Here is a 27,059-nt window from a genome sequence, read left to right on the forward strand (position 1 = left end):
GGCCAAATCCAACCTTTTGTTTTCAAACAATGCTTTATTCTAAAGTTCTGAAGAGAATCCTGCCTCTTGGATGCGCCTGAAGTTTCACAAAGCGAGTGAGAAAGACTTCCATGGAGTCACACAGAGTGAGAATCTGGCCCATCAATTTCTGGGCTGCTTTTTTACAGCACAGTTTGTGTGGGGAAGCCAGAGGCTGTGTTGCTCAGCCCAGTGTGCAGGAAAGCTGGCTTCCAGCAAAGCCGCAGCCAGACTCAGGTGACCCTTGTCCTCTTCCTCCATCTTACTGAAGTGAACCCTTCCTTCCACTAATGGCTAGAAGAGAGGGCGGCGCCATTTTGATTTAGGTATTTGTTTAATGTTTCCTAATCTTTTACCTGTCCACTTCAGACCTCTGTTTGAATTGCTCATTCTTACAGAATATAAAATACAGTTGTTTAACTTGCCTATTTAGGACCAGTGAAAATAGGGACCTAATTTAAAAAATGGTATATGTGTGTGTGTGCGTGTGTGTGTATGACATGACCATAGTGTTCTATGTTAGCTAAGATTCTTTACCTAAATGTTAATATATTGGAGTATAAAAATTCATCCAAGGGGCCATCCTGAAGCAGGAAGACTTGTAGGCACACTAATATAGAGCAGGGAGGGACACTTAGGTGGCTCAGTTAGGCACCTGGCCCTTGATTTCAGCTCAGGTCCTAATGTCAGGGTCATGAGATTGAGCCCTGTGTCAGACTCTGAGCATGGAGCCTGCTTAGGAGTCTCTCTCTCCCTTTCCATTTGCCCCTCACCCCTGCTCACACACTCTCTCTCAAAAAAAAAAAAAAAAAAAAGAGAGAGAGAGAGAGAGAGAGAGAGAGAGAATGAGACCAGGGATGCAAGAAAAAAGTTAATAGGTATGACTCTTATATTCCTTGTCATAAGTGCCTTCTCCATTTCCTCCTCTTTCCATTTTCCACCTAGAATTCATACTAATTTTTCCTAACATAAAACTACTTTGAATTGATGTCCTTAATTATATAAAACAGGAAATCAAAGAAAGCTGAGAAGCTCCTTTAATTACTTTAGATTAAAATATTAAATAAATATGAAAATATTTGAAACATCCGTTTGAAATGAAGATTACATGTAGTTTTAGCACAGTTAGAAGAACTCAGAGAATCTGGCTAATTACTTTCCCATGCAAATGTAGGTGACTGATCCATGGTCTCCTATCTAGATATAGTTAGAACAGATCAGAAACTAAGAATCTCCCCATCTTTAACCAATATTTTTCCTACTTAGCTCTCTGGTCTTAGGCATAGTTATTGAATCCTTTCATGCCTTAGTTTCCTCAGCAATGAAATGGGCATCATGATGATATATAATTCATAGGACTATTGTGAGGATTAAATAAATTGATGTATATAAAGTTCATAGAAGAGCACCTGATACATAGTAGGCTGTGTGTGAATATTAGCTATTATCGTTTACCACCTTGCCTTTCTATTAATTTACTACTTAAAATAATGTTTAAAATTGCTGTTTTAAAGTGTTTGACTGCTGGAAATATAAAATTAGTGTATAGTAGTGTATCTTGGATGGGAATCAGGAATTTTTTTGTTTCTTTTCTTTCCTATTCCCAAAGATGATTTTGTAGATCAGCCTTCTTTCTTCAAGCCTAGACTACTTCTTAGATAATCAATACAAGTTGTAGTGATTAAATAGACGAAATATAGGGAAGAAGGAACATGTTTTCTATCTCCTCTCCCAAAACGAACATTGAGTCCAGGGTGTGCCATTCACTGCCATCGTAATTATCATGACAAAGTGATTTGGAATAAGTTGAGCTGACAAATTGAACTAGGGAAAAATACGTATCCATTACTCATGAATCACTTGAAACGCCACCTCCTCAGTGAAGTCCTCTCCAATCCCACCCATCAGATCGAATTGGTCCCTGATCAAGGTTCCAGTGCATCTTTGTTTATATTTCACTTGTGGCACTCATCTTTTCCTGTGCCTCGTTCTTCCATTGCACTGAAGCACAGACTCACGAGAGCAGAATCTGTGTCTTATTCATCTTTGTTTCCAGAATTGAGACTACCTCACGGTAGTTACAAGTGTGCAGTCATGTCTATTGAGTCTAACTCATAGAACTTACTTAGAAATATATGAGAATATTAGCTTTGTGTATTTTTTAAAAGATTTATTTATTTTTATTGAGAGAGAGAGAGAGCACGAGTGGGAGCGGGAGGGGCAGGGAGAAAGGGGGAGGATCTCAAGCCAACTCTGAGCTGAGCACAGAGCCTGACACAGGGCTCAGTCCCAGCACCTGAAATCGTGACCTGACCTGAGCTGAAACCAAGAGTTGGACACCTAATCGACTGTGCCACCCTAGGCACTCCGAGAATATAAGCTTCTTTTAAAAATACTCTTATATGTTGAGCATAGATCATGGATTTGAAACTGCTAAATTCATGACTGTGTGAAACATTATTTTCATTTCATAGATGAGAATAACTGAGGCTCAGGGAGGTTAAGGGCTTTGCTCAAGGCCACACTGTAAGTGGCAGAAACAGAATGTAAAGCCCAGTTTTATTTGATACCGCTCCTTGATAAGAGGAAAATAGGGACTGAACACTCCTTATTTTTAATACTTAATCTCTTATAATCTCTTCTGAAACAGGTTCCGACTATAGGAACGCATCCTCGTAGGACAGTTGTTTTGCAATATTTCACCTCCACGTAACACTGAGGGTTTTCTGTGAACAGCACCGACCTCCAGAAGATTGCCAGTACCACTCTCCACGGGGAAATAATGAAAACCCCAACATATGAACCCTTTGAAACGTTCTCGTGGACTGACACGATCCTGTGGATTGGTCTGGCTTTGTTTTGTTGCTGTCAGTGACTTGCTCCTCTGTCTATTGTGATAGGTCTTATGTAGGCTATCACAACAATTCCCATACCGGTAGAACTTGTTGGCGTGTGCTCATGGGATTGGCTTCCAACTGCTTCACCTCAGAACTGCAACATGAACCAACTCTTTTCCAGCTAGAAACCTAACCAGCCCTGCACAAATGTAATACATTAGTGTCTGAGACAAGTCTGTTAAATTCCACCGTGACCTTTCAAAGGCTATAATTTGAAAAGCATACTGAGTCCTTTAAATATGCTGCTGTTTCTTCAATTACACAATTTTTTAGTAATTCTTCTTTTGAATCTCTTAGCCCATTCTATAACCTTGTGTTTGATTATCCTTTGCAAATTCTCTGCAATATCTGACTTGATAGTTTTCTCGCACTAAGCAGAACAGTGTGCCTGTTAGTTATGCGTATGTTGGGAGCTAGGAAAGCCAATAAATTAACTTCACATTAATAAACAAAGTAGAGAGTGTAGTAATGGAGTAAGTGTCTCAAAAATGATTTAGTCTCTTAATTTGATGTTACCCACTAGCCATCCAACTACACCTTTTTTTTCCCCCCTAAATGCCGTGGCTGCCCATGGAAAAGAAAACAAATAAATGTTGAGAAATGTTGAGAATCAAAAAGCTTTTTTTTTTTTTTTAACAAATAAAGCCTAAAGCATTTCCTATTTTCAATGTAGAATCAGTGTGAAATTAAGATGATCACACCAAGAGAGCAATTGAAGCTACCCTGGGGGAAACGTAAGATGATGGCCATCAAAAGCAGCAGAGGGAATAGAAGTCATTCAGTGCAGAGCCCAGCACATACCCTTCACACCAAAGGGCAGGTTCTGAGTGCACGAGTGTGGAGCAGCTGGATGGGTGTCCGGGTGTCCAGGTGTCCAAGCATCTTACCCCTCCCCCCAGGGAGGCCTAGGTTGGGTTTGCAGTCATTACTGCTCACAGCAGACCAGCAGCTTCCCTGCCATGCGCACTCTTCATTCTCAGTGGGCTTGTTCAGCTCCATTTCCTGGAGAGAGCATTTCCTCACAGGAACTTCTCTCACACGCTGTGAGCTTGCCTAAGTTAGGGGCATGACATATTGATTTGCAGCACAATTATGTGGCCTGTCAAGGGACTACCAGAGAATCCAGTGGATGCTTCCCTGTGGATTGCCCTTTCCAAAGGCACAGTTTCCTAGCCCTGCAAACCCCAGGGGAGTAAAGAGCTTAACACCGCTGCGAATTTTCAAAGGAAAAGCATCAAAGGTGTTTCCTCTTCCTCATCTTCTTGTTCTCCTGAGTGTCTAAGTGTAAGAAAAGAACAAAGCAAGGAAGGGAGGAAACAAAAAAGTAGGGACAGACACAGCCCCATTCAGATAGCAGCAATAAAGCCATGTTGTGTGACCTCAGAGAACACACCTGGCCCTGGTCATTCCTAGTCTGCCATAAACCTCTACAAATAAACTAGAAAGTTCTTTCCTCAAGGTCCGAGAGACTTAAATATCACCATTTACTAAATCCTGGAAATGTCAGGACTGTGAAGAGCACCGCCCGACACGGTAGGCAGGGCCAAAAGAAGACAAGTCAGGTCTTGGATTCTAATTACCATTTTCTCCTTAATTTTTAATTGGCAGATCACCCTACAGGGGTAGTTATCTTCATCTGTAAAGATGGAAGTGCCAAGTGCATTCCATAGGTGTGGAGAGGCAAAGCAGCATGTTGTGGCATAAACTAGAGTCATGTGAAAAATGCATGCAACTAGGTGCATACCCAGACAAGGAAGGATAACTCCAGTGAGTCCTGTGCAAATGTGGTGGTTGGCTTTCTAACTGCGAAGACACTTAGTGTCTAAAATTTAAAAGGGATGATAAACTAGACTGCTCACTGCTGGGATGTGCTTGTGCACTTTTTTATGACTCCATGTAGTTCTGGGAACTTCATGAGGTTTTGTTCAGATGGAGAATTTAAATTTTCCCATTATGGCCTCTCCTCACCTTGACCCCAGACCTCCTTCATTGCTTCGTGAGGCTGCTGTTTGCCTCTTCCCCATCCAGTCTGCCATGTGGCCTAACCCTCTCTCTGTGTCTAGTGCACCCCAGTCTCACAGAGTGAGGCCCCTTCTTTCCATGTTTGCATTTAGTTTTTATTCCACTTTTAGATAAAGACAGAGTTGCATTCATTTAATCCAGTTTAGATTTGCCCACTCTTCAACTTGACTGGTGCTTCCAACCTCCCCCTGATGCCACCCAGTGCCTAAAACTGCTCGGTGTCTCCTGGTTGCCTTTGCTGAGATGCACATGATATTAGGACCCAGGTCATAACACTGCAGTTGTCACAGGACATCTTTATTCAAAGGTGTCTGCTCTTGGCTATTGGGACCTGATATGTCAGTACAGTCTTGGTATGTGGAAGCACTTAAGTTCCAGAGTGATAGATTTCATATGATTACATAAAGAGAATTGATTTTTAAATAGGTGGCTACATTTTTCTTTCCTGTCCTTTCTATTCTCTCTCTTTCTCTCTCCCCACTTCCTCTCCCCCTCCCTCCCTCCCTCCCTCTTTCCCTCCTTCCTTCCCTCTACTCTCTCTTCCTTTCTTTCTTCTTTGTCAACCCAGAGTTGGCTCCTCTTAGAACATCCATGTAATACTTGGTGAGCACAGCAAGGGGCAGAGAACTCTGCTCTGATAGGCTCTGTTGCATGAGAAAGCCTCATTAGAAATAGAAATGTGGGGGAGTGCCTCCTTGTCCTCATGGTCCCTGAGCTGTCCTGCCTAGCAGGTGCCACCTCCTACTCCACTGCAAACAAGGAGCTCACAATAGTTCTCCAGCAGCAACTCTGTTGTCATTATCGCCAAGTGAGGTTTGGAGCCAAGCAGCCCAAATGCCATTCTAAGTTTGTAAAACATGCAAGGATACATAAGACGGGGGTGAGTCTGCAAAGCTCAGCACACATGCTGTGAAACCAGGGAGGAAGCCCCAGGCAGAGCTCATGAAAATGGACTATGCAGGAAGTCCCGGGAAGATAATGAGAACCAGATGGATATAATCATTTGGAAGAAGGGAGGTGATGATCCAGAGCAGATTTATCCTCTTGATTCATCAGGTCACAAGGCCCTACCACATTCTTTATAATATCCATTGACCCATACACCATCCCTTTTTGTAGTTCATATGCTGTTAGTTTTTCTTTTTAACATATTGTTTTAAAACTGGCTTGGCTACCTTGCAGAGACAAACACCATGAAGTCTTTCAGAGCCCCTCTTTTTAAAAATAAACACAGGCAACTATGTGAAATTACTCTGGCTTCTAAAAAGCAGGATGAAAACTACAAAAAGTTTGAGGCGTGAAGGTTTGTTTTATTATTATTTTCACTGTCACAGCGAAAATTCTTGCCATTTTGCTGCTTCAGTGGCTTTTAGTCCATTTGCAAAACTAACCAGCCAAATACATTACAGTCTCTTGATTTATGGATGTATTTTGTCAACATTTTCATATTTTTGATATCAGGTATTCATTGCATAATTAAATGAAAAGCAACCTGCCAGCTCTCGGAAATAGAAATTGTCCTTTGTGCTAATTGCCTGGACATGTATCAGTGTAACTGTATATGAAGGTAGCTGCCCATGTATTGCCGCCTCTATTAAAATATTTGCAATTATGGTACCACCTGTGGTTGAATTTCATTCAAAATTGTCACTCATTAATTGCCACATGAAATACCTTAAAAATTACTATGATCTAGCAGAGAAATGAAAAGTTTTTAAATGCAGAAGGTTGTCATCTGCCAGGTGGCTTATAAACAGGCAGCGGGAAGCACTAGTTACTTCAAAATGGAGCACAATTTTTTCAAAGCTTGGTTAGATTGATAGAACGCAACCCACTCAAGGGCTGGTTAGGATTATCACCAGGGGCTTGATTGAGGCCAACAGCTTCCAACTAAAGTTAGAGATGGTTCAGTTCCTAAAATGTTGAAGTCAGTTAAACAGTACCAACTGGCCATCCAACAAGTTTAACAACATAGGGAAAGCAGGTAAAAACACATGTATCTTCAAGTACTCCAAGTAAAGTCCTCATGATGCTAAGAATTTCAACATTATGATTGCAGGTTATAGTAAGTGTAGAGTACGTTTTATAGGGTTTTAGATTGATGATACATCTTAAAGTCCTGTGAAAAGGAATAGAATGAAATGAGAGAATTCACTGATAATACCATGGTTGATGGTGGTTAAAAATGACAAGATTAGGGACACCTGGGTGGCTCAGTGGTTGAGCACCTCCCTTAGGCTCAGGTCATGATCCCAGGGCCCTGGGATGGAGTCCCCCATCGGGCTCCCTGTGTCTCTGCCTCTCTCTCTGGATCTCTCATGAATAAATAAATAAAATCATTTTTAAAAGACAATATTATAATCTCACTTGTATTTTGACATGGAACATAAGTTGGCAATGAATTCTTCAGGCCTGAGAGTATATTTATTTTGTCTCATCTTTCAACATTTACCTCAGTTGAGCTAATTGAACTCAAATACGCCTAAAGACCTTTCTTACACTTGCAGCGTTGTCCCATGCTTTGGAAAGTAAGCACAAATACTACAGGCTCCATTGATTTGTCACCTTCACTCTTTCTTCAGCCACAAAACCAGAACAATTCATAGGTATAGATTTCATCAAAAAACAAAACAAAACAAAAAAACTTGGTGCCTTTGTTGAGGAGAAGATGCAATCTCCTGCCACACCTCTCATTTAAAATACATGTCTGGAGTACTGTGCCATGTCTCCCAGCCCATTCGCTCTCATGTAGGATGACCTACAGTTTCAATTTGCCTGGGGCAGTCTCGGTGTGTGTCTGTTGTCCAAGTGTCCCTTCTACTTGAACATTTTTCCAGACAAAAGCATCTCTTATTGGATAGTAAATAACATAATCACTCTATTCATGTATGACATGCTAAGTAGACTAAAGAAAAAAAATTCTCAAGAAAAATACATGTCAGTCCACTCAAATTCTTTATATGCGGAGTCTACCAACTACCCAGAGAAAAATCTTCCATACCGATCTTGCACATCATTCTGTCAAAGCAAAGAGCATCAGTATATATAATGCTTTAATATCTCCAAGTCTTACTAAACATTTGGTGGTGGAATGTGTACTTTGCTATATGTTATATGGAATTCAGGTTAGTGGACAGGGAAAATGACCATGTGTCATTGTGCAGATGCTCCTACCTCTTAAAGCTAAAAAAAGTACAACCTCAGCCTGGCAGTGTGAGTATAAGACCAAGAATGCACAGCCATCCAGGAGTCTGAAGGTGGTGTAATCATGACTCACTCACTCCTTTAGATGACACATGTTGAAAAAAGGCAGCAACAGAGTGCAAACCTGGCATATTCCTGCCTAAGGACACTAAATATGTAGTAATGAAAGGCCCACATACCTCTAACAGGCATTCTTGGAAAAGATGACATGCCATCCTCTACTTGGAAGTATTAAGACACGCTCCCATTAACAGTGATATCAGCAAGGAATCTTGTTGTACAATAATTCATTTCTAAATACAAAATCCTAGTTAGAGTAGCTAGAAAAGTTGAGGTCAGAAAACTAACCTAGGTTTCTCTGATGGAAAGAAAGGAAAAGCAAAGCAAAGTCTTCACATTCTTCCAGGAATTTCACTTCTCTTAGTGATATCATCATTCGACTAGGTTGTCATTTCTCTCTTAATGCAAAATTTGGGCACCACATTTCTGGTTTTTTGTTCCTGAGTTAATTTCATATGTAGGCATTTACTTCTATTTCTAGGGCTCTGTTGTAATATTAATTAGATTGAGCCATTGTTTTAGAGTTTTTCTTTTACCTTTACCCCATCACTAGTTATGATAACTGGAACTTGAAATTTTTATGCTCTTGGCAAATTTTAGATGTACCAGTCTTGTTTAACTGGGTAACTGATGTTGGAAGAAGGCAAACAGATTGAGTGCTCCCACTTCCCTCTAGAGAAAAACCTGGATCGCAAATGGCTGGGCTTCCCGACCTCCCATATCCTCTTAGACCATGGCTTTTACAAGTTGTCCAGGTCGAGACATGGCCCTTTGTAAGTAGGACTGGAAAGAAGCAGATGGGGCAAGATGGGCAGTTCTATCAGTTTAAGACATCTCAGATTCTTGGTTCTCTCCCTCCCCTCCCAATCCCAAATAACCCCACCCTCCACACCACCCCAGCTTGGCATTTTTAATGTCTGTGGGATTTTCCATTTCCTGCATGGCTGATGCAGAACTACAGGGTATCTGCTAGTGTCCTCATGGCCTGAAAGGACTTAAGAATTAAATTCAGGAAGGGGCAGTAGAGAGACAGTTCCTCTCTCTTGTGTACTGAGAAGCCATTTTACAGCAGAATAAATTAGACACCCTCGAAGGACGTTTTAAAACCCAGAATTCTGTTAGCAAGGTTGTTGTAAATTTTCCATTTTCCTCTTTGATCCTCAAATAAGCATGCAAGGTGGGGAGGCCTGGATAATCCCTTAAGATCATTTCAGTTTGAAGATGTATTAACACTCATAAATTTTCTTCTTGGTGAGTTTTCATTCTGCTGAGCATCTAATTATGCTAGATAGTTTTGACAATGCTATACTTTCTATAGAAACCTAGGATCCACTAAAAAAAAATAATAATTTCATACTTGCAAACCAGAACCAGCATATGCAGAGCTAAACAAATTCCTTATGTCTAGTTTGTTACAGTAGCCCCAGTCCATGCTAAATATGTTCCCTGCACATGTTAACGAAGAACTGAGTAGATTTTAAGCTGTGGTTATATAGTAGTAGGCTCTACACTCTATCTGGACTAAGTAGGAGAATGGCAGGCTTTTTTCCAAGAAAGATGAGACAAAAACAGAGAGAGAGAATGGCAGAGGAATTCTTCCTCTGAGGGTCATTATTCCAGATGTACCACATTCCTTAGCCTAAGATTTCCTTCTTTCCTCAAACATTAACTCAGTTTGTTTGCTGCAGCAGACATTCTAAGTTAGGGTTTCTCAACATCAGCACTATCAGAATTTATTTAATTGGACCCACGCACTGTAGACTATTTAGCAGCACCCCACACACACACTTAGGCCAGTGGCCTCCCCGTCCAGTTATGACAATCAAAAAAGTCTCCAGATATGAACAGGGGGATATGGTAACCATGGGCTGTAGAGAGCATTAGGAGAGCACAGAGGATGGATAAGGACAAACAAAAACTAGGGGGAACAGGATGAGCTGGGGCATAGAGGCAAGATGGAGTGGTATGATAAAAGGGTTGGTGTGGCTGGCATCTCAAGGTCATGCGGCTACAATGTGATAAGACATAAGGGTAAAAGAGAGGCATGCACCAGATCATGGAAGGCCAACTTCTGCTTACTTCTTGTGAACTAAATTTAGCTCACATCCACACCTTAGTCATGGCATTTTTAAAAAGCATCACATAAATGAGTATTTTAAATATTGGCAACTGAATCCTAGCAGCATTTTTTGTAGAAGATGAATTAAGTCATATTTATGGATCGGGTTTATTCTCATAGGGCAAAGACATATAGTTGAATTATTTTTTCCTAATATTGATAGTACATTCTTTGAAAACTACTTGGAATAGGTTCCTATCTTCACTCCATCATAAATCCTTGCTCTAAGTATTTTTTTTTTCTCAACAGGTGCATTGGCATCCATATTGATTTCTAGCTGTGCTTGGTCTTACATAAAAATGCTGGCTTTGTCTGAGCAGTGTTTGAGAGAAGAGATTTATTCCATCTGCATTCTATTTCAGGCAGAGCCATTGACTCAGGGAGTGAGACACTTGACCTACTTGTGGCTCACTTAAGCCCAGCAGGAGAACTGCAAAAGTGGGGACTCTGATTCTAATAGCATCAGCACTCACATTTCCTGGCAAACGGAAATTTAAATTTACATAGAATGGGGCGCTGGCATCATCCTTTTGTTACCTTCTCTGGGTGAGTTAGTCCTGTAACAGTTTTGTTAAAGCAAGTGAGGTTTTAAAATGCATGATAAATTACAGAGTCTGATGAGACACTAAAACCAGTCTTCCTTTTTCCTTCCACAAAAATCAAACCTCTGCTGGGAATGTGGTGTCTACCTTTGGTCTCCTCCTTTGTTGAAAAAATGTGGGAGAGTTCCAGTTCAGTTCCCCCATCCTTAGGACATCCCCTCTGAGCCAAGCCCTTGATTGTGAATATAACCTAATGAACGAGACCTGATATACTGAAGAAAGAAACATCATTTTGAATCAGTGTAGTAAATGCATGACTGGGGAAAACACAGAAGGAAATAGCTAATCCAGTGGGAGTGGTCTGCAGTAGAGAATCTTTAAGAGGGAGAGCCAATGCATCCTAGAAGAAATACTCTGGGAACTGCCTGTGCAAAGGTGACAGGTTGATGCCAGGTAAAGAAGGGGGCAGTTGTTTCTGCAGAGCGAAGAGTAAGAGCTAGCGGATAGCTTTGAACATGGAGGATGGAAGCAGCAAGTGAGGAAGGCATAAGAGGTGGGGAATGAGGCCAGCAACCCCCTCAAAAGGAATGAAGGTTTTATCCCATGCATGTTGGACCGTAAGATGATAAAGACAGAGGGGTATTTTTCTTGAAGATTTTATTCTGAAGCAATCTCTACACCTAACATGGGGCTTGAACTCACAACCCCAAAATCAAGAGTTGCATGCTCTTCCGACTGAGCCAGCCAGGCAGCCCAGATGGGTATTTTTGAGAAATCACTATAGTAGCTGGGTGGAAAATGGGCTTAGAGTGATGTAACTAGATGTAAAGATGCTAGTTAATGGTTTGTTGTATTTGCTCAGGTGAAGTAAGTCTGTACTTACAGAGTGGCAGTGGAGATAGAGAAACATTTACGCAGGCTGGCTTGGTGACTAAATGAACTTAAAGATTTTAGAAGCTATTATTAAGAGGGAAAATGGAAAGTGTCTATCTTAAGGACAAATTGAAGTTACTATAATTATTCCACCTGAACACAACCATCCATGACTTTTGGTAAACAGTAACTCAAATAACTAGGAGTTAAAGTGACTTGGAGTAGAGGAGTGGGGAAGATGGACAAGGTTCAGAAAAAAAGGATAAGGAAGTATAAAAACATGAGTTTTTTTAAAAAGGAGTAGAAGGCACACTTGAAGTAACTTCCTACGAGTGATATAAATATGGTTTTTACTAGAATTGCCAAAGAAATAAGTGTGAAGCATGTGTGCAAATTTGCTCCTTGCTTAAGTGAAGTAGTCTCATGTCTATTAAAGAACTGTGGACATGGTGGTGCTTGATAAACGATCATTGACTGCAAACCTAATAGAAGGTAAAAAGGGGGAGAGAGAAAAACAGATGAACTAAATGAAATTATGCCTACAGGGCAGCAGCCTTAATAAGAAGAAGGATATTTGAAGTAAGATTTAAAGCAGCATTTCTCAAATAATGATTATTAGACACTGAAAAATCACAGTAACCTCAGTGAAGTGGTCAAGAGCTGAGATGCTAGAGCCCCGCTGCCTTTGTTGGAATCCTGACTCCACAAGTTAATAGCTAGATGAACTTGAGCAACTTCTGTAACCACGTGGAGCCTCCGTGTCCCCACATGTAAAATAGAGGGACCGTTGGAAAAGTACCTATATTATTAGACTTTGTGAGGATTCAATGTCTGTACATTTAATGTGCTTGTAACAGCAGCTGGTACAAAGTGAGAATTATTTAAAGGTGACTTTTATGAATAATATTATTAGAGCTAGAATTGGTTGAGTATGGCGCTACTTCTTTTTCAATTGTTTGGGGGCCAGAGGAGGGGCAGATTCCAGTTCTTTGAGGTTATAGCCAATGGTTTTGAGATCATTACCATTCTAAGGAATTGATTTATAAGCAAAGTCACCTGACAGTCTTGCCCATCACTTCTAGTCACAAGGTGCATATATTTTGAAGTGACAGCCAATCCACCAAGAATGTCGTTTGTTCACAGTAGGGTTCGTGATGCAACGGAGACTACCTGTTCTTCTGTAGGAAATCTACTTCCTTCCCAGTCATTTGGCAACTGCAGGACAGGGAAGGGTTGGGACCCATTGTCTGTAGGTTTCCAAAAAGATGGTGTGGTATTCCTCTAAACAACCATTCAGAATGCAATTACCATAAATTTGTTGAATTGGATTTAGCCCAATTTAGCTCAGTATCAAGAAAAGGAGATCATCTTTGGACAGCTGCAGACAGAGTACAAAATATTAGGACGTACAAGACTAATTTCAATTCCATTGCATGGAATCTGCAAATTATCATTTGCTTTTGAAATGAGCTACTGGCTGAGCCCTGGAAATGGCTGCCAGACACATGCAAAATGACCCAATTCAAAGGGAATATTTTTGCACTGAAAGATTGAGGACATAAGTGTTTGCTTTAGTGAGTATAATTGTCTTAAACGAAGCAATGACAGGGAAGGAAAGCAGCCATTTTGCAGCGTTTACAATCCACAACACAAGGGAAATTATGCTTTCTATCTAATGGGGCCCTTTAAACATAGGAAAAACAGGAGAACACACCTTTCCAACTGTAAGTTGCTTTAGCTGGTGCATGCTTCAATTAAAACAACTAGAGGAACACCTTCCAGTAATGAGGTTTTTCACAAAGAACCAACTGCTCATTCTGGCACCAAATGTAAGTAAAGGTGATGATCGAAGATGTCATTTTGCCTGGTGCCTGTACTCCCACCTCCTCCCAAGTACTCACCAACTGTGATGCCTTTAGCTTCTCCAAGGCAGTGAGTTGCAGTCTCCTCCTTCTACATTTCTCTGCAGCTTTCAGGTCTATGCGCATGTGGGCTTTGGTTTGTGTTTGGGTTGAAAGCAGCAGCATGTGGGATACCTTCTTTTAACATGACTCTTATCTTTTTGATAGAGAGACTATTGAGGGGCAGAAATGGGGAAACTCAAATGCGTGTGCACGTGTCTGTGTGCTTGTGTTTGTGTACTGTCTGTGCAGCCTATGTTAGGTACCCCCACAGACTATCACAAGGGAGGCGGCTTAGACAGTTAAACTATTTCGCAGCACTCATGTTACAATGCTGTTTCTTCAATAACTAAGTCCTTATTCTAAAGCCAACAGCTACAAACCCCCCTTCTGTGGGGGCTCTTCTCTCTCCTTCAGCTGTCCGTCCCCTCCTCTTCTCTCATTCACCAGCCCCACCAATCCCTTCATCTTACTTCTACCTCCTGTTTTCAATGTTCTTTAAACAAGGATGGTTGAGAATATTTGCTACTCTAATTTCACAGAGCTTTCTAAAGTCTAAATGATAAATGATACTTATTTAGATCCACCTCATGCCCGACACTTCCCTGAGGAATAATCCTTATGCTCAAGGTGTTTACAGACGGAGAGGAAAATGAAACATACTTGAATCACAAAATCTGAGAACTGAAAGAACTCGAGAAGCTGTGTGATCAGCTTCCTTACTTCATGGAGGTAATCTCTCTACAACATAGTGATAAACTGTGACTCAGCCCAGGCTCCTGGGCCTCCTAGGCTGGGGAAATGACTGCCATTGATCTAGTTAATGCACATTTCTCCTGAATAATGGGGTGAAATTGGATTTCTCACAATTTTTCCCATTGGCTCTTGTTCTGCCTAATTGATTTTCCTTCCATATGTGAACTCCTCAGGTACTAGAAGTGTTCTAATAATACCAGAGGTATGTCCTAGACTTTCTTCTCACTCTATACACTCTCCCGAAGCAGTCTTTTCTGTGTGTGGTTTTATAATTCTCAATATCAGGATGACTCTCAAATGTTTAGCTCCAGCTCAGTTCTGTCTGTTGAGCAACAGTTCTGAGTGCTAACCTACTTGCTCCCTGTGTCCCACAGGTCCCTCAGATTCTGTCCCCTTCATCTTCACCATCTGATCCCAAACGTGTCTTCCTTCTCCTGGGTTCCCTGTGTTAGTGACACCCCTCTCCCACCTAGGCGCTCAAACCTCAGAGTCACCTTTGACTCCTTATTCCCTTTCAATCCCAGGCTAGAAACAGAGAGCCACTGAGGATTTTTAAACTTAAGTGGCATAATAAAATGGATTTTTTAAATTTTTTTTTATGATAGTCACAGAGAGAGAGAGAGAGAGAGAGAGAGAGAGAGAGGCAGAGACATAGGCAGGCTCCATGCACCGGGAGCCCGATGCGGGACTCGATCCCGGGTCTCCAGGATCGCGCCCTGGGTCAAAGGCAGGCGCCAAACCGCTGTGCCACCCAGGGATCCCCTAAAATGGATTTTTAAAAGAAAAATCCATCTGTAATAGTATTTCAAATAGATTAGAGGTTTACAGAATTAACATAAGGAAAGCAGGGCAAGGAAGCAGGTTTTGTAGGCCGTGATAGAGAGGTGAATGGATGAGTGTTTGAACAAGAGATTGGAAAATAAAAGCAGAAAGAGACAGATAGGACATTATAAAGAAAGAAGCAGTAGAACAATTCATATCTGTATATAATAGAGTGATTTAAATTGAATCTGACTGTTTTAAAAATAGGGTGGAGAATCATCTACTTGAAATCTTATTAGCCCCTTAGCATGTTTTCCTCTGTAAGGAACTATCATCCATGGTCAACAATTTACAGATTCCTTTTCCATACTCTACTCCTAATTGTCTCTGGAGTGGGAGATGTAAAAAACACAAGTAGTATCTTTACTCTCATTTTCTGAGGATTTATACGAGGTTATTTTCTTCACGGAGTGACTGAGGAGAGTCCCAGGCTGGTTTATGGGATAGAAGCTTCAGTGATACTAACATTTCACTTTGAAGATAATTTCATATGCAAATAATTCTCATGGGTAGGAAATTCTATCATGTATTTAAACTGTAGCTTTCATGAGACTAAATAATTACTATGAACAAATAGCGTTGGTTAACCTGAGGTGGGGTAATAATGATAATCCCTAATAGATGCATTATATTTAGCTAAAGGAGTCCTCAAAGCAGCATATGAGAAAATTAAGAGCTGAGAATATTTTTACAAGCAAAGAATAACAGAGTGGAGTTCAGTTGTTAACCGGTGTTGATAAAACAGTTACCGACTGGATATTTTAATTGTTGGTTGACCCTACATTAGAAATAGGATTAATTCCTAAGGAACTAAAATGTAGCTGAGATGAGTTGGTAAAGACATTTTCACTTCCTTGAAAAGCTGGAATTTGGGATTATTCTAACATTCCATGTCCTATGTCTTGTAACTTGAAAGTAGAGTGCAGAATAAAAATAGTGACAGAAAACATAGAGGTCAAACCTATTGGGCATTTCAGGATGCTACTTTACAGTTTCTTTCTTTCTTTCTTTCTTTCTTTCTTTCTTTCTTTCTTTCTTTCTTTCTTTCTTTCTTTCTTCTTTCTGTTTTTGTAAAGCTATAGAAGTTTATTAAGCAAAAAATAATACAGAAAGCTCTCAGAAGTGAGAGGGGTCCCGACAGGGTTGCCCATACTTTACACTTTTAAGATGAGCTATTTTGGCAACTAACTCTAACATAACAAGAAAAGATCCAGAACTCAGAAATCTAATTTTTATTGAGAATATCCTATAAACCTATCATAGGGCCAAGTGCTGTGTGAAATGTGACATTTGAGTGGTGCTACAGAAAAACTTTCATGTGAATTATTTTATTTGGCCTTTTGACTATCCTACAAAGTAGTCAAAGCAAATGTTAGAAAATTCTAATCATAAATGAATAAAAGAAGTTCAGAGAGTCCTATAACTTGCCCAAGACTCCAAAATCAGTAAAATCAGTATCTTCTTCCAACTGGAATATTCTTTGCTTTTCCTTGCAGAACCTACTCCATCCCAAGGCAAATCAAGATTAACCCTTAACAAAAGTAGCTCAAATGTTAATGTAGCATTTAAAATTGAGGCATGGGAAATATAGAGGAATAAGAAAAACCAAGGCCAAATATTGTTAGCAGTGGAATAATTTTAATGCAGTGATTCCGGTTCTGGTTTGGCTCCAAAACCTACATCACTTCCTCTACAGCGCTCTGAGCAAACCTCGGGTCATAATCTTCAGTCCTGCTTTACGTTATTCCTATCACTCATTATATTCCATCATAACTGGTATGTTGTGTGTGCCCTGCCACATTCTGAGATCCTCACGGAAGTGGTGGCTAAGTGACTTGTCTAAGGTCACGCAGTTGGACGTGTCAGCACAGGGAATCAAAGCAGAGCTGACAATACAAAACCCATCCTCCTAACCACTATGCTGTACTGCCTGTTTTATGCAAATCAATAATCAAGCAGATAGATGCAAACATGATTCATTTCTAAATGTTATAGAAAATAAAGGGTTGTTATGCTTTTCTTACTGGCTCGTGTTTAAAAATAAATGAATCCCACTGAATCCTCTTTAATAGTAGTGGAATAATTATATTCAGCTATCTTAAATTCTTAATCAGTAAATTAACTCATGCAAATTCTGCATTTGTTGTACAGCTTATGGCCACTGTTTGCCTTCATAAGTGGACAAAGGACTTACCTTGGAAAAGCGATTTTCATCATTCATCTTAAGAAGTGATTGAGATGTGAGCCAGTTTAAGAAGAGGGAAACAAAATAAAACAAAGCCCAGAATAGAATGAAATAAATGAAAGAGCTAAGAAATTGAAGGTACATTTGTTCAGCCCCCTGTTTTAAACTTTGTATAGAGACTTAACCAAATGTGGGTTTCTTTTTCTTACCTAAGAAGTGAGCTAGAAGGAGACAAGTCTCCGACTCTTACAGAGGTATGAAATGTTACCGATGGTAGAAAAGTCATTCTGCATGTGGGACTTTTGTCTTCATGTATTCAGGGTGGCTGCTGTGCTCCCGGGCATCATGTACACATTCCAGGCAGGAAGGAGAAGGACAAAGGGCAAAAGGAAGGAGACCAAATGCATCTGTCCCTTTCAAAACATTAAAAAATCCCTAGAAGATTTCTACTGATGATATGTTGGCCAGAACTATATATCCTTGGCACTTCTACTTACAAAGGAATTTAGAAAATTTAGTTGGGTACATGGCTTCAGTGAACAAAATTAGGAGCGATCATTCAAGAGGATAGTGAAAATGGATACAATGGAGGGAAGCTTCATTATTTCCCATGGAAAGACATTAACAGATAAGAGGCTTATGCAAAAAAATAAGTAAATGAATAAAAATTTTAAAAAAGCAAAAAAAGAATCTATAGAGAAACTGCTAGGACTAAAAATGCTAACTACATATAGATATGTACACAGTTGAATTTCTTTATACCACTGACAATTCAAAAATATATTTCAAAAATATCTATAGTAGCAACACAATTTGTTTTATACCCAGGGATGATGCAGAGCTTATGGAGAAATATGTAAAAAATTTTTAAACATAAATACATAAATAAGTGGAGAGCTTATATAATGTTTATAAAGTATTATTGGCATGGTACTTCACTCAAGTTAATCTGTAAATTTGAAACAATGAGATGGTTTTGTAGAGCTGTGTTTTATACAGACAGATCAGCTTATGCTGATCATAAGATCCCCAGTGAGTTGTATGATGTTTTTCATTTTACAAACGTTGCCGATTTTAACGCAGACAAATCTGTCATTCTTTTCACTTATGGTTTGTGATGTCTATCATTTAAAATATATTCCTTGCCACCCTGAGGCCACAGAGATAGAGTCTACGTATCTTTTCAGAAGAATTTCTTTTCTTTTACTCTGAACTGTGATTTCATGGAAGTTGGTGAACAAGTTCTAGAATATAAGATGGAAGGTCTACAGAGCATGTAGATGGAGCCTGTCGGCTACATGCCCCTTGAGACCTTAGGCATAGAATAAAATGCAGCTGTTTAGAGTGAGGTTCATGTGCTTGTCTGAGGCCTCCAGCACCAGTCCATGCCAGAACAGCAGGAGAACCCCGATTTGTGTTTGGGTGGTTACAAGGAAACTTGGATTCACAAAGGTATGCTTTGGCCTTTCTTCCGTACACCTCCAACTCTCCTTGGGTGCTCTGTCTTTGCCGTAAAGTATTCTCGAATTGGAACTTACTCCACCGGTTCCCATTTTAACTTTTAACAAGTACTCACAAGCACTGTTCTTATAATCCCTTAATATTTCTCTAAGCCTCAAATTTTAGTCTTTTTAAAAAAAAATTTATTATTTTTATTTATTTGAGAGAGAGTGTGTGTGCACTTGCGTGAGCAGGGATGGGGGGGCAGAGAGAGGGAGGGAGAGAGAGCATCTCAAGCAGACTCCACGCCCATCACAGAGCCCCAACACCAGCTCGATCTCGTGACCTTGAGATCATGACCTGAGCCGAAGTCAAGAATCGGGTGCTCAACTACCTGGAGCCACCCTGGAGCCCTAAATTTTAATCTTCTTCTTAAATGTCTGTTCTCACCCTGAATCTGAGAGATGCAGATCTCCCTTAACTCTTCCCATCTTGACTGGTGTTGACAGAAACAACCACTGAGACTGTTACTAAAAGCTGCTCAGAGGCTTCCAAGCTCCTCTTTGGGCAACACCAAGGGCCAGAACTGGCTCTCAGCAAGTTTCAGGAGGACTGGGGGTTCTTTCATTTTCTCCTGCCGTGCTCCCCAGCACCTGGGCACTCACACGGCCTCCTCCACCTCGGACTTTTCTGCGTGCAGCTCTCAGCAACCCCCTCGCCCCCTTGCCCCCCATGCCCCAGCCCCTGCCCTCCAGTCCCTGCATCTGGCTGCTGGGCCCAGCCTGCTGGGCCAGTCTGCACCAATGAGGGGTGCTGTCAGAAGCCTGGCTCCTCCTCCTCCGTGGCAGGTTCACATTTTTTTTTTAAGTTTTATTTATTTATTCATGATAGACACAGAGAGAGAGAGAGAGAGAGAGAGAGAGAGGCAGAGACACAGGCAGAGGGAGAAGCAGGCTCCAAGCCAGGAGCCCGACGTGGGACTCGATCCCGGGACTCCAGGATCGCGCCCTGGGCCAAACGCAGGCGCCAAACTGCTGAGCCACCCAGGGATCCCCCAGGTTCACATTTTAAGAGGAATCGTAACCAGTCCTAATACAAGCAACCTAAATGTGGATCGTGAGGATAGACTATCTTCTTCAGAGGAGTTGCAGAGAGGTGAAAGTCAGATCAGGTTATGTGACAGGCTTGTGGAAAATAAGAAAGCACCAGGTGGATCTCAAGAGCGATTGTTTTGATTTCTGTCGCTGGCAGGCAAATGAGGGGGCTCTTGACTCAGACTTCTTTTATTCCCCTGAAGGCACAGCAGTCAGGTGCTGCCTAAGCACAGAGAACTGGGAGCACAAGGTGCTGTGTGAGTTCCAGGAAAGGTGCAGTGGTAGGTAAAGTAAAACCAAGAAGGAAGATAGGACACAAGATATATGCTTAGAGGCCTTATGCAGAAGCCTCGGTAGGAGATTTGAGATAATCGGCATTTTTTTTTAAGATTTTATTTATTTAAGAGAGAGCATGAGCAGGGGAGAGGGGCAGAGTGAGGGGGAGAAGCAGACTCCCCGATGAGCAGGGAGCCCAATGCAGGGCTTGATCCCAGGACCCTGAGATCATGACCTGAGCCAAAGGTGAATGCTGAACCACCTGAGCCACCCAGGCACCCCTCGGCGTGGTTTTATGCTATGGATTATTATGGATATAAAAGAGGTCACCCAGGCAGTACGTTCAGGGAGAGCAAGGAAGTGGCCTCGGGCTGGAAGCTTGGGAATTATGCGTAGGTGAGGATCAGGTCAGGGAAGAGTAGGCTGCAGAGGAGATGGGAAAGAAGCAGGAGTGATGCCACTACCTCTGTCACCTCGATTTACTGGCACTTTCTATATGCTAGCACATATCCTAATATTTTTGCATGCATCTTTTTACCCAATCATCACCACAAAGCTATAAGGTAGAGGATATTATCATTATTAATAACAATCTCTAAAACATAGAGATAATTTGGAATAAAGTAAGTAATGTATCCCGTCCACAGAGGTGAGAACAGGCCTGTTGGGGTTCTAGGGTCGATGAAGCTATTGACGACACACGTGTGTGACTCCCTGTATCCGTGCCCATTACGATGTGACTTTCTAGTTTTTACTGCGGACGCAGAGTGTACCTACCTACCTTTCAACTTTGGGCTCAGCTACTTGAATTTTATAGTCAAAGGAATGTGGGCAGAAGTGACAGTGTACCTGTTCCAACCCAGGACTTGAGAGGCATGCCTTGCTTCCACTTGCTCTCTTGTGTTTCTGGCATCACTCCCAGCCTGCCAGCCTCCTCAGCTTGCTTCCTGGAATGATTGTGCAGGGAGTTTACCTGACTTCTGACTACAGCTGGCTGGACAGCAGTTTGAGATGCACTCGCCTCGCAAACCCAGCCTAGATCAGCAGACCCCCAGCGTATGTGCAGACCTGTGACTAAATCATCTGAGATCAGCAGAGCCATCCTAGCTAATGAATGAGAAACAAATGCTTACTGTAATCCATCAAGAGTGATGGTTGTTCCTTACCCAGTGTTATTGTGGGGAAAGCAAACTGATGTAGAAATTAACTCAGGTGGTATGATTCCAGAATCCTGTGCTCCTCTCTGACCTGAAAGATGTCAGGGATATCAGAGGAGTTGAGTTTCAAGAAAGAAAGAGTAGCCATCATGGCCAAATGCTGCAAGATTAAATAAGATAATTATAAAGTATCATTTCAGAGTATTGTCTCTGCAGGTAGGTTTGATTACAGTGTGGTACCTCAGCCAAGCCACAGACAAGCAGCGGGCACAAAAGTTTTACACAAGAACAGTCAGGTGACAAGCAGATGTCTCCAGAATGAAAACTCCATTTAGACAACTGGCAGATGGGATATTGTGGCTGCAAGCACAGCATGCCTTTGGCATGGCCACAGATTCCAGCTCTAATGCTGAAACACCTGGCAAAGAAGCCTTAGGGGAGGCAGCTAAGTAGCACCAGATGTAAAAATCAGACATGAGTTAATTTGCTTTACATTAATGCTGCCCAGAAAAATCCACCTTTGGTAAAGGATAATCCATGTTCATCACCATAGAAAGCAAGGCATAGACATAATCAGGCCATTTAGGTCTCATTATTCTATCCATTTTTTTATTGGTCCATCATGTGATTAGATACAGTAATATAACAATAGTTTTGAATGTAGTATGATTTTTAAAAATTTTAATAAGTTCATAGTTAATTTAAGACATTGCCAAAATAAGTAATTTCCTTTTGATCTAGAGGGAATATGTGCATATTTGATCTTAGCGAAAGGTTGTGAGGCCAAATCATAGTAGAAAACAAACAGAGAATATGTCAGGACACTTGGGCTTGAGTGTTGGCCAGGTCACCAAAGACCACTGTGGCTTGACCTTACTCTAAATTACAGTCATCTTAGCTTTAAAAGAGAACAAGATAACCATAGTAGTTGCTTTAAACTTGTATCACTCATGCAACAGCTTCTCAACTCTAAAATTACATAAAGCCAGTAACAATAGCATTGAATTCTTTGGACTAAGTAAACTTCTTAAAACATTTCACTGGAAGAATGTATGAATTCTGGGATGCCTGGGTGGCTCAGTTGGTTAAACTTCGGCTCAGGTCATGATCCCAGAGTCCTGGGATGGAACCCCATGTTGGGCTCCCTGTTCAACAAGAGCTCTGCTTCTCCCTCTTCCCCTCACCCCACTTGTGCTCTGTCTCTCTCTCCCTCTTAAATAAATAAATATAATCTTGAAAAAAAAAGAATGTATGAATTCTTTAAAGACCATAATATAAGGATGTTTACAATACCTTATGAAATTATATACTACAAGGAAGCTTCCAAACAAAAAAGGCCAAAGAAAAATTTTAAAAGGGAAACTTTCATCAGAATCTGAGCTAAGGAACTGTGACAACCCTTTTCACAATATTTTGATCTGAAGGTTTGATATAGTGTATTTAAAACAATATCAAAGACTGATACACAAATCCTCTTCCCATGGGAATGGGGCAATATTGCAGAGAATAAGTAAACTAAGTCCTGGGAATGGGAGCTCTGGAAAAATGTTCCAGAAAGCCTTACTTAGAGGACTTGGCTGAGTCCTGGAACACACTGGAAAATCAGGCATCACTGTAGTAGGAGCCTCTGACCACCATGGATTAATAGCAAGGTGAGTTTCCAGGAGCAGGGCTTTGAGAGAAAGCAGCAGACACCTTGAGGGTAGTATGAGTTTTCAAAATCCAGCTTGTCAGTGGAGTCAGGAGCTAATTCCAACACGCAACAGCACTTTCAGAAATGAAGAGGAATCCCCTAAACCAAAGGGGGAGAAGCTAGATGTGATGCTGTACTGTTGAAAGATGACATTCATTTTACTCACAACTGCTCCAGGTGGTGAGCAACCAGATACAGCTTTTGCTGGAGAGGGAGCGAGGCCAGTGTGTCCCTGGGGCTGAACTTCCTGTCCCTGTGGCCAGTTAACCCTGGCCTAGGAGAAACCTTTTTAAAGCTAGAGGCATCCCTGATATGAAACAGAATGCACCCTTTCAACTGGAAGTCTCCAGCATCATGAAGGAGATGCACAAGGACATAACCATATTTTGTATCTGTAGTAGAGATTAGGCCAAATTGAAAGAGACAGGAAGCTGGTCTACAGTGCAGTGGAACCAACTAAGAAAGAAAACCAGACAGGGAAAAATTGTCCTCCTTCAACTCTACACCCCATCCCTACTGACATATCCCTTCCAACTACCAAGACCAAGCTTTGAAATAGTAATACAATTCTTTCCTTAATTTTGTTCAGGATTGCAGATTAATTTCTAAAAGGAACACCTTGTTGAAGCTCAGAAAAACCAGGAAGAAAGCCAAGGACAATTGGTACAGGTTGTTTTGGTGTACTGATCGAATAGCCCAGATAGGCTGGTCCTTATTAAAGAGTGAGTAAGCAAAAGAAAAGGTAACTACCACCATTGAGCTCTGAAGAGCTTCTGCAACATGAGGGACACAAACATGGCATGAAGGACCAGGTAAAGAGCTTACTGCTGAAGAGTCCCTCCAGGAAACAGAAGAAATGCATTTAGGTAGAAAACATTTTCTGTTTTTTTTTTTTTAAAGTAATAAAATATGGTACAATGAAAAGGAAAATGATAAAACAAGGGCTTGACATAAGGTGATGGCTGAGCGAGCTAAGACAAAGTTTTTTTCTTTTTAAGATTTTATTTATTTATTCATGAAAGACAGAGAGAGAGAGAGAGAGAGAGGCAGAGACACAGGCAGAGGGAGAAGCAGGCTCCATGCAGGGAGTCTGATGTGGGACTCGATCCTGAGTCTCCAGGTCATGCCAGGCTGAAGGTGGCGCTAAACCGCTGGGCCACCGAGGCTGCCCTAAGGCAAAGTTTTAAAGGGTACAGCCACTGTAGAATTAAAATAGTATCAAAACCCACAGTCTATTTGCATAAAATGGAACTGTTGATAAATACAGCTTTGGAAACAGTCACATTTCAGAGAGAAGATAAAGAGATGAGACCAGAAGATGGTCTATCTATCATCAAGAAGATGATAGAGAGAACAACAAAAATACAATCTAGAAATAATTTTTCTAAAAAAGATATTAGAATAAATGGCATGAAAAATAACACTTGAAACTATCAGAGAATTGTACTTCCCAACCTGAAGAAAAACCGTTGTACTGAAAGGACTCTCCCTATCATCAGAGGGAAAAATGAAATAGAGACATCTAATATAGAACGTCAGATGGGCAGCCTCAGTGGCTCAGCGGTTTAGCGCTGCCTTTAGCCCAGGGCGTGGTCCTGGAGTCCCGGGATCGAGTCCCACATTGGGCTCCCTGCATGGAGCCCTGCTTCTCCCTCTGCCTGTGTCTCTGCCTCTCTCTCTCTCTGTGTCTTTCATGAATAAATAAATAAAATCTTAAAAAAAAAAAAAAGCATCAGATACAACAAATGCCCCCAAATAATATAAACGATAAATAAATAGAGCTAGATAAATAGAGTTTTGAGAAGAAAAGATTAAAATAGAAAAATAGAAAAAATTAAAATAGAAAAATCTTATATCCATCCAAGGTGCACCTCATGTATATAAGCAACAGAAAGCCTTTACTTGCAGACTCTAGAAGAATACTGCAAATGCAGACTAAAAAATGAATAAAATTGGAAACTCCGACATGACATAGTTGATGAAGAGCTAGCGGTGCGCAAAGGAACTCTGTACTTAGAAAATACAGTTACAAAGAGAAAGCACCCACATATCTTTTTTTTTTTTTTTTTTTGGAAACAAGGTGAAAATGTAAAACTCAAAACAGTGTAACAATAATGAATTGGAACAAACATTCTAGAGTTCATAGAGCCAAAACTAGGAGGTGAGCATCTGAGGAAGAAAGGAGGCTTTGGCAGACGGCATTTCATTTCTGACATTGATAACTTCAGTCATTCAAATGAGTAGGTAATGGAAATTTTATTTTTCTTTCATACTTGTGTTTTCTTTCTTTGGTGAGGTTGCTAAAGTGATTAACTTTTGAGTTTGTTTTCTAGGATGTAATTTGTTCTAGACCAAGAATAAAATTTCAGCCATGAAACTTGAAATCAGCTTCTTGAAAAATGTGACTAAAGGATAATATCAGATTGCTGTAAAAAGACGAGCTTTGTTATCATTACCATGAATTTGCAAGACATGAAAAATTCACGTATTTTTGAAGTTTTCTCATGTAACGTATTGGAAAGAGGTTGATGTTAATTTTGGCAACTAGGCATTAGGAAGAAAGAATTGAAAGTGGGATAATCGAAGATATAAATTATGTGTGTGTCCTTGATAGAAACTTGCCTTTTCATCCTGCTCGAGGATGTTTTTCAGAATATCAGCTAAAACCTTCCCATTTTGCCTGGTGAGTTACAGCATTCAGAAATGTTGATATAAAATAAGAGGAATAAGCCACTGGAGTTTCCAGCTTTTTTGTCTTTGGACTATGACATGTCAGGGTCAGGCAACAGGCACAGTTCAGGAGCACACAGCAATTCAGGAAGTGATGCAAACCCCAAACCAGGTGACACTCCTTCATTACTTCCCAGGCACATGTCCACCTGAAACTAAGATTTAATAATTAGCCCTGTTCCATAGAACAGTTGCTCCCATTGCTATAGGTATTAACCTTTATTTTTTAAAGTTTATTTATTTATTTATTCATGATAGAGAGAGAGAGAGAGAGAGAAGCAGAGACACAGGCAGAGGGAGAAGCAGGCTCCATGCCAGGAGCCCTGACGCGGGACTCGATCCCGGGACCCCAGGATCGCCCCTGGGCTAAAGGCAGGCGCTAAACTGCTAGCCACCCAGGGATCCCCCGGTATTAACCTATAGAGACAAACTTTTGCTAATAAGCAACCCTAACCAGGGATCAGAAGCAAGAAATACTCACTCTGAATCCCAGGAGGGGAATAACTAGAGAACACTAAACCTGGCACTCAGTTCTACCCATAGACAATGCTAGAAGAAGAGAAGCGAATTGGGAGGCCAGAGGGAGGGATACCTGTGCTGTTGTACTGTGGAGACCTGGATCAGTGAAGGAACATGAAACATAGAGAAGTTAACTTGCCCAGGTCTGAATCCAAGTCTGATTCCAAAGCCTGGCACTTCCCACTATGATCTACTGCTTCTTGGATTTGCTAAAAATGGCAAATTTTTAAAAAATCAAGAAAGGGATAGATTAATTCCTATGCTCTGCTGTATGTATATGTATATATGTATATGTATGAGTTTAAATTTGTTTAAACATCCTTCGGTGTGGAAATCATATGGTTGGGACCTGCTTTGAGATTTTGAAACTGGATGTTTGATGAGTCTAGTGTTTAACTCTATTCAGTCATCAAAACTACACATTCATCATCAAGTAAGGTGCAGATTTAGCATTCAGTTATATCAAAGCAGACAGCCAAACACAGGGAAATTTCTGAATTCTGTTTTAAGCAACTTTTTTATTGTCTACCACATTAGTAAAATAAGTAACCATTAACTTGCTACTTCATTTTGTGTTGCACAGACTGCTGGCCACAATCCCTGATTTGCCTCATAGGACCTGCACGGGATCATTCATTTCTTGCTTCTGGTTGAACACCAAGTCCCGTCCTTTTAAGTCTGTTGATATATGATGTTGATATATACATCAACATTCAGATTCATTGTCTTCTCTTTCTTTGGCTGTAGTAAT

The 27,059-nt window shown here is 40.8% G+C and overlaps 1 long non-coding RNA gene across 1 annotated transcript; it reads left to right on the forward strand.

Moving 5' to 3' along the window:
- Positions 1 to 81: 81 nt before the first annotated feature.
- LOC111094652 lies at positions 82 to 23,993 on the forward strand. Its single transcript, XR_005354994.1, has 3 exons — positions 82 to 344; positions 17,366 to 17,537; positions 23,649 to 23,993. It is a non-coding gene; the product is annotated as an uncharacterized LOC111094652 (long non-coding RNA).
- The last annotated feature ends 3,066 nt before the right edge of the window (positions 23,994 to 27,059 follow it).

This window comes from Canis lupus, chromosome 2 (assembly GCF_011100685.1).
Source record: "Canis lupus familiaris isolate Mischka breed German Shepherd chromosome 2, alternate assembly UU_Cfam_GSD_1.0, whole genome shotgun sequence".
NCBI classification, from domain to species: Eukaryota; Metazoa; Chordata; class Mammalia; order Carnivora; family Canidae; genus Canis; species Canis lupus.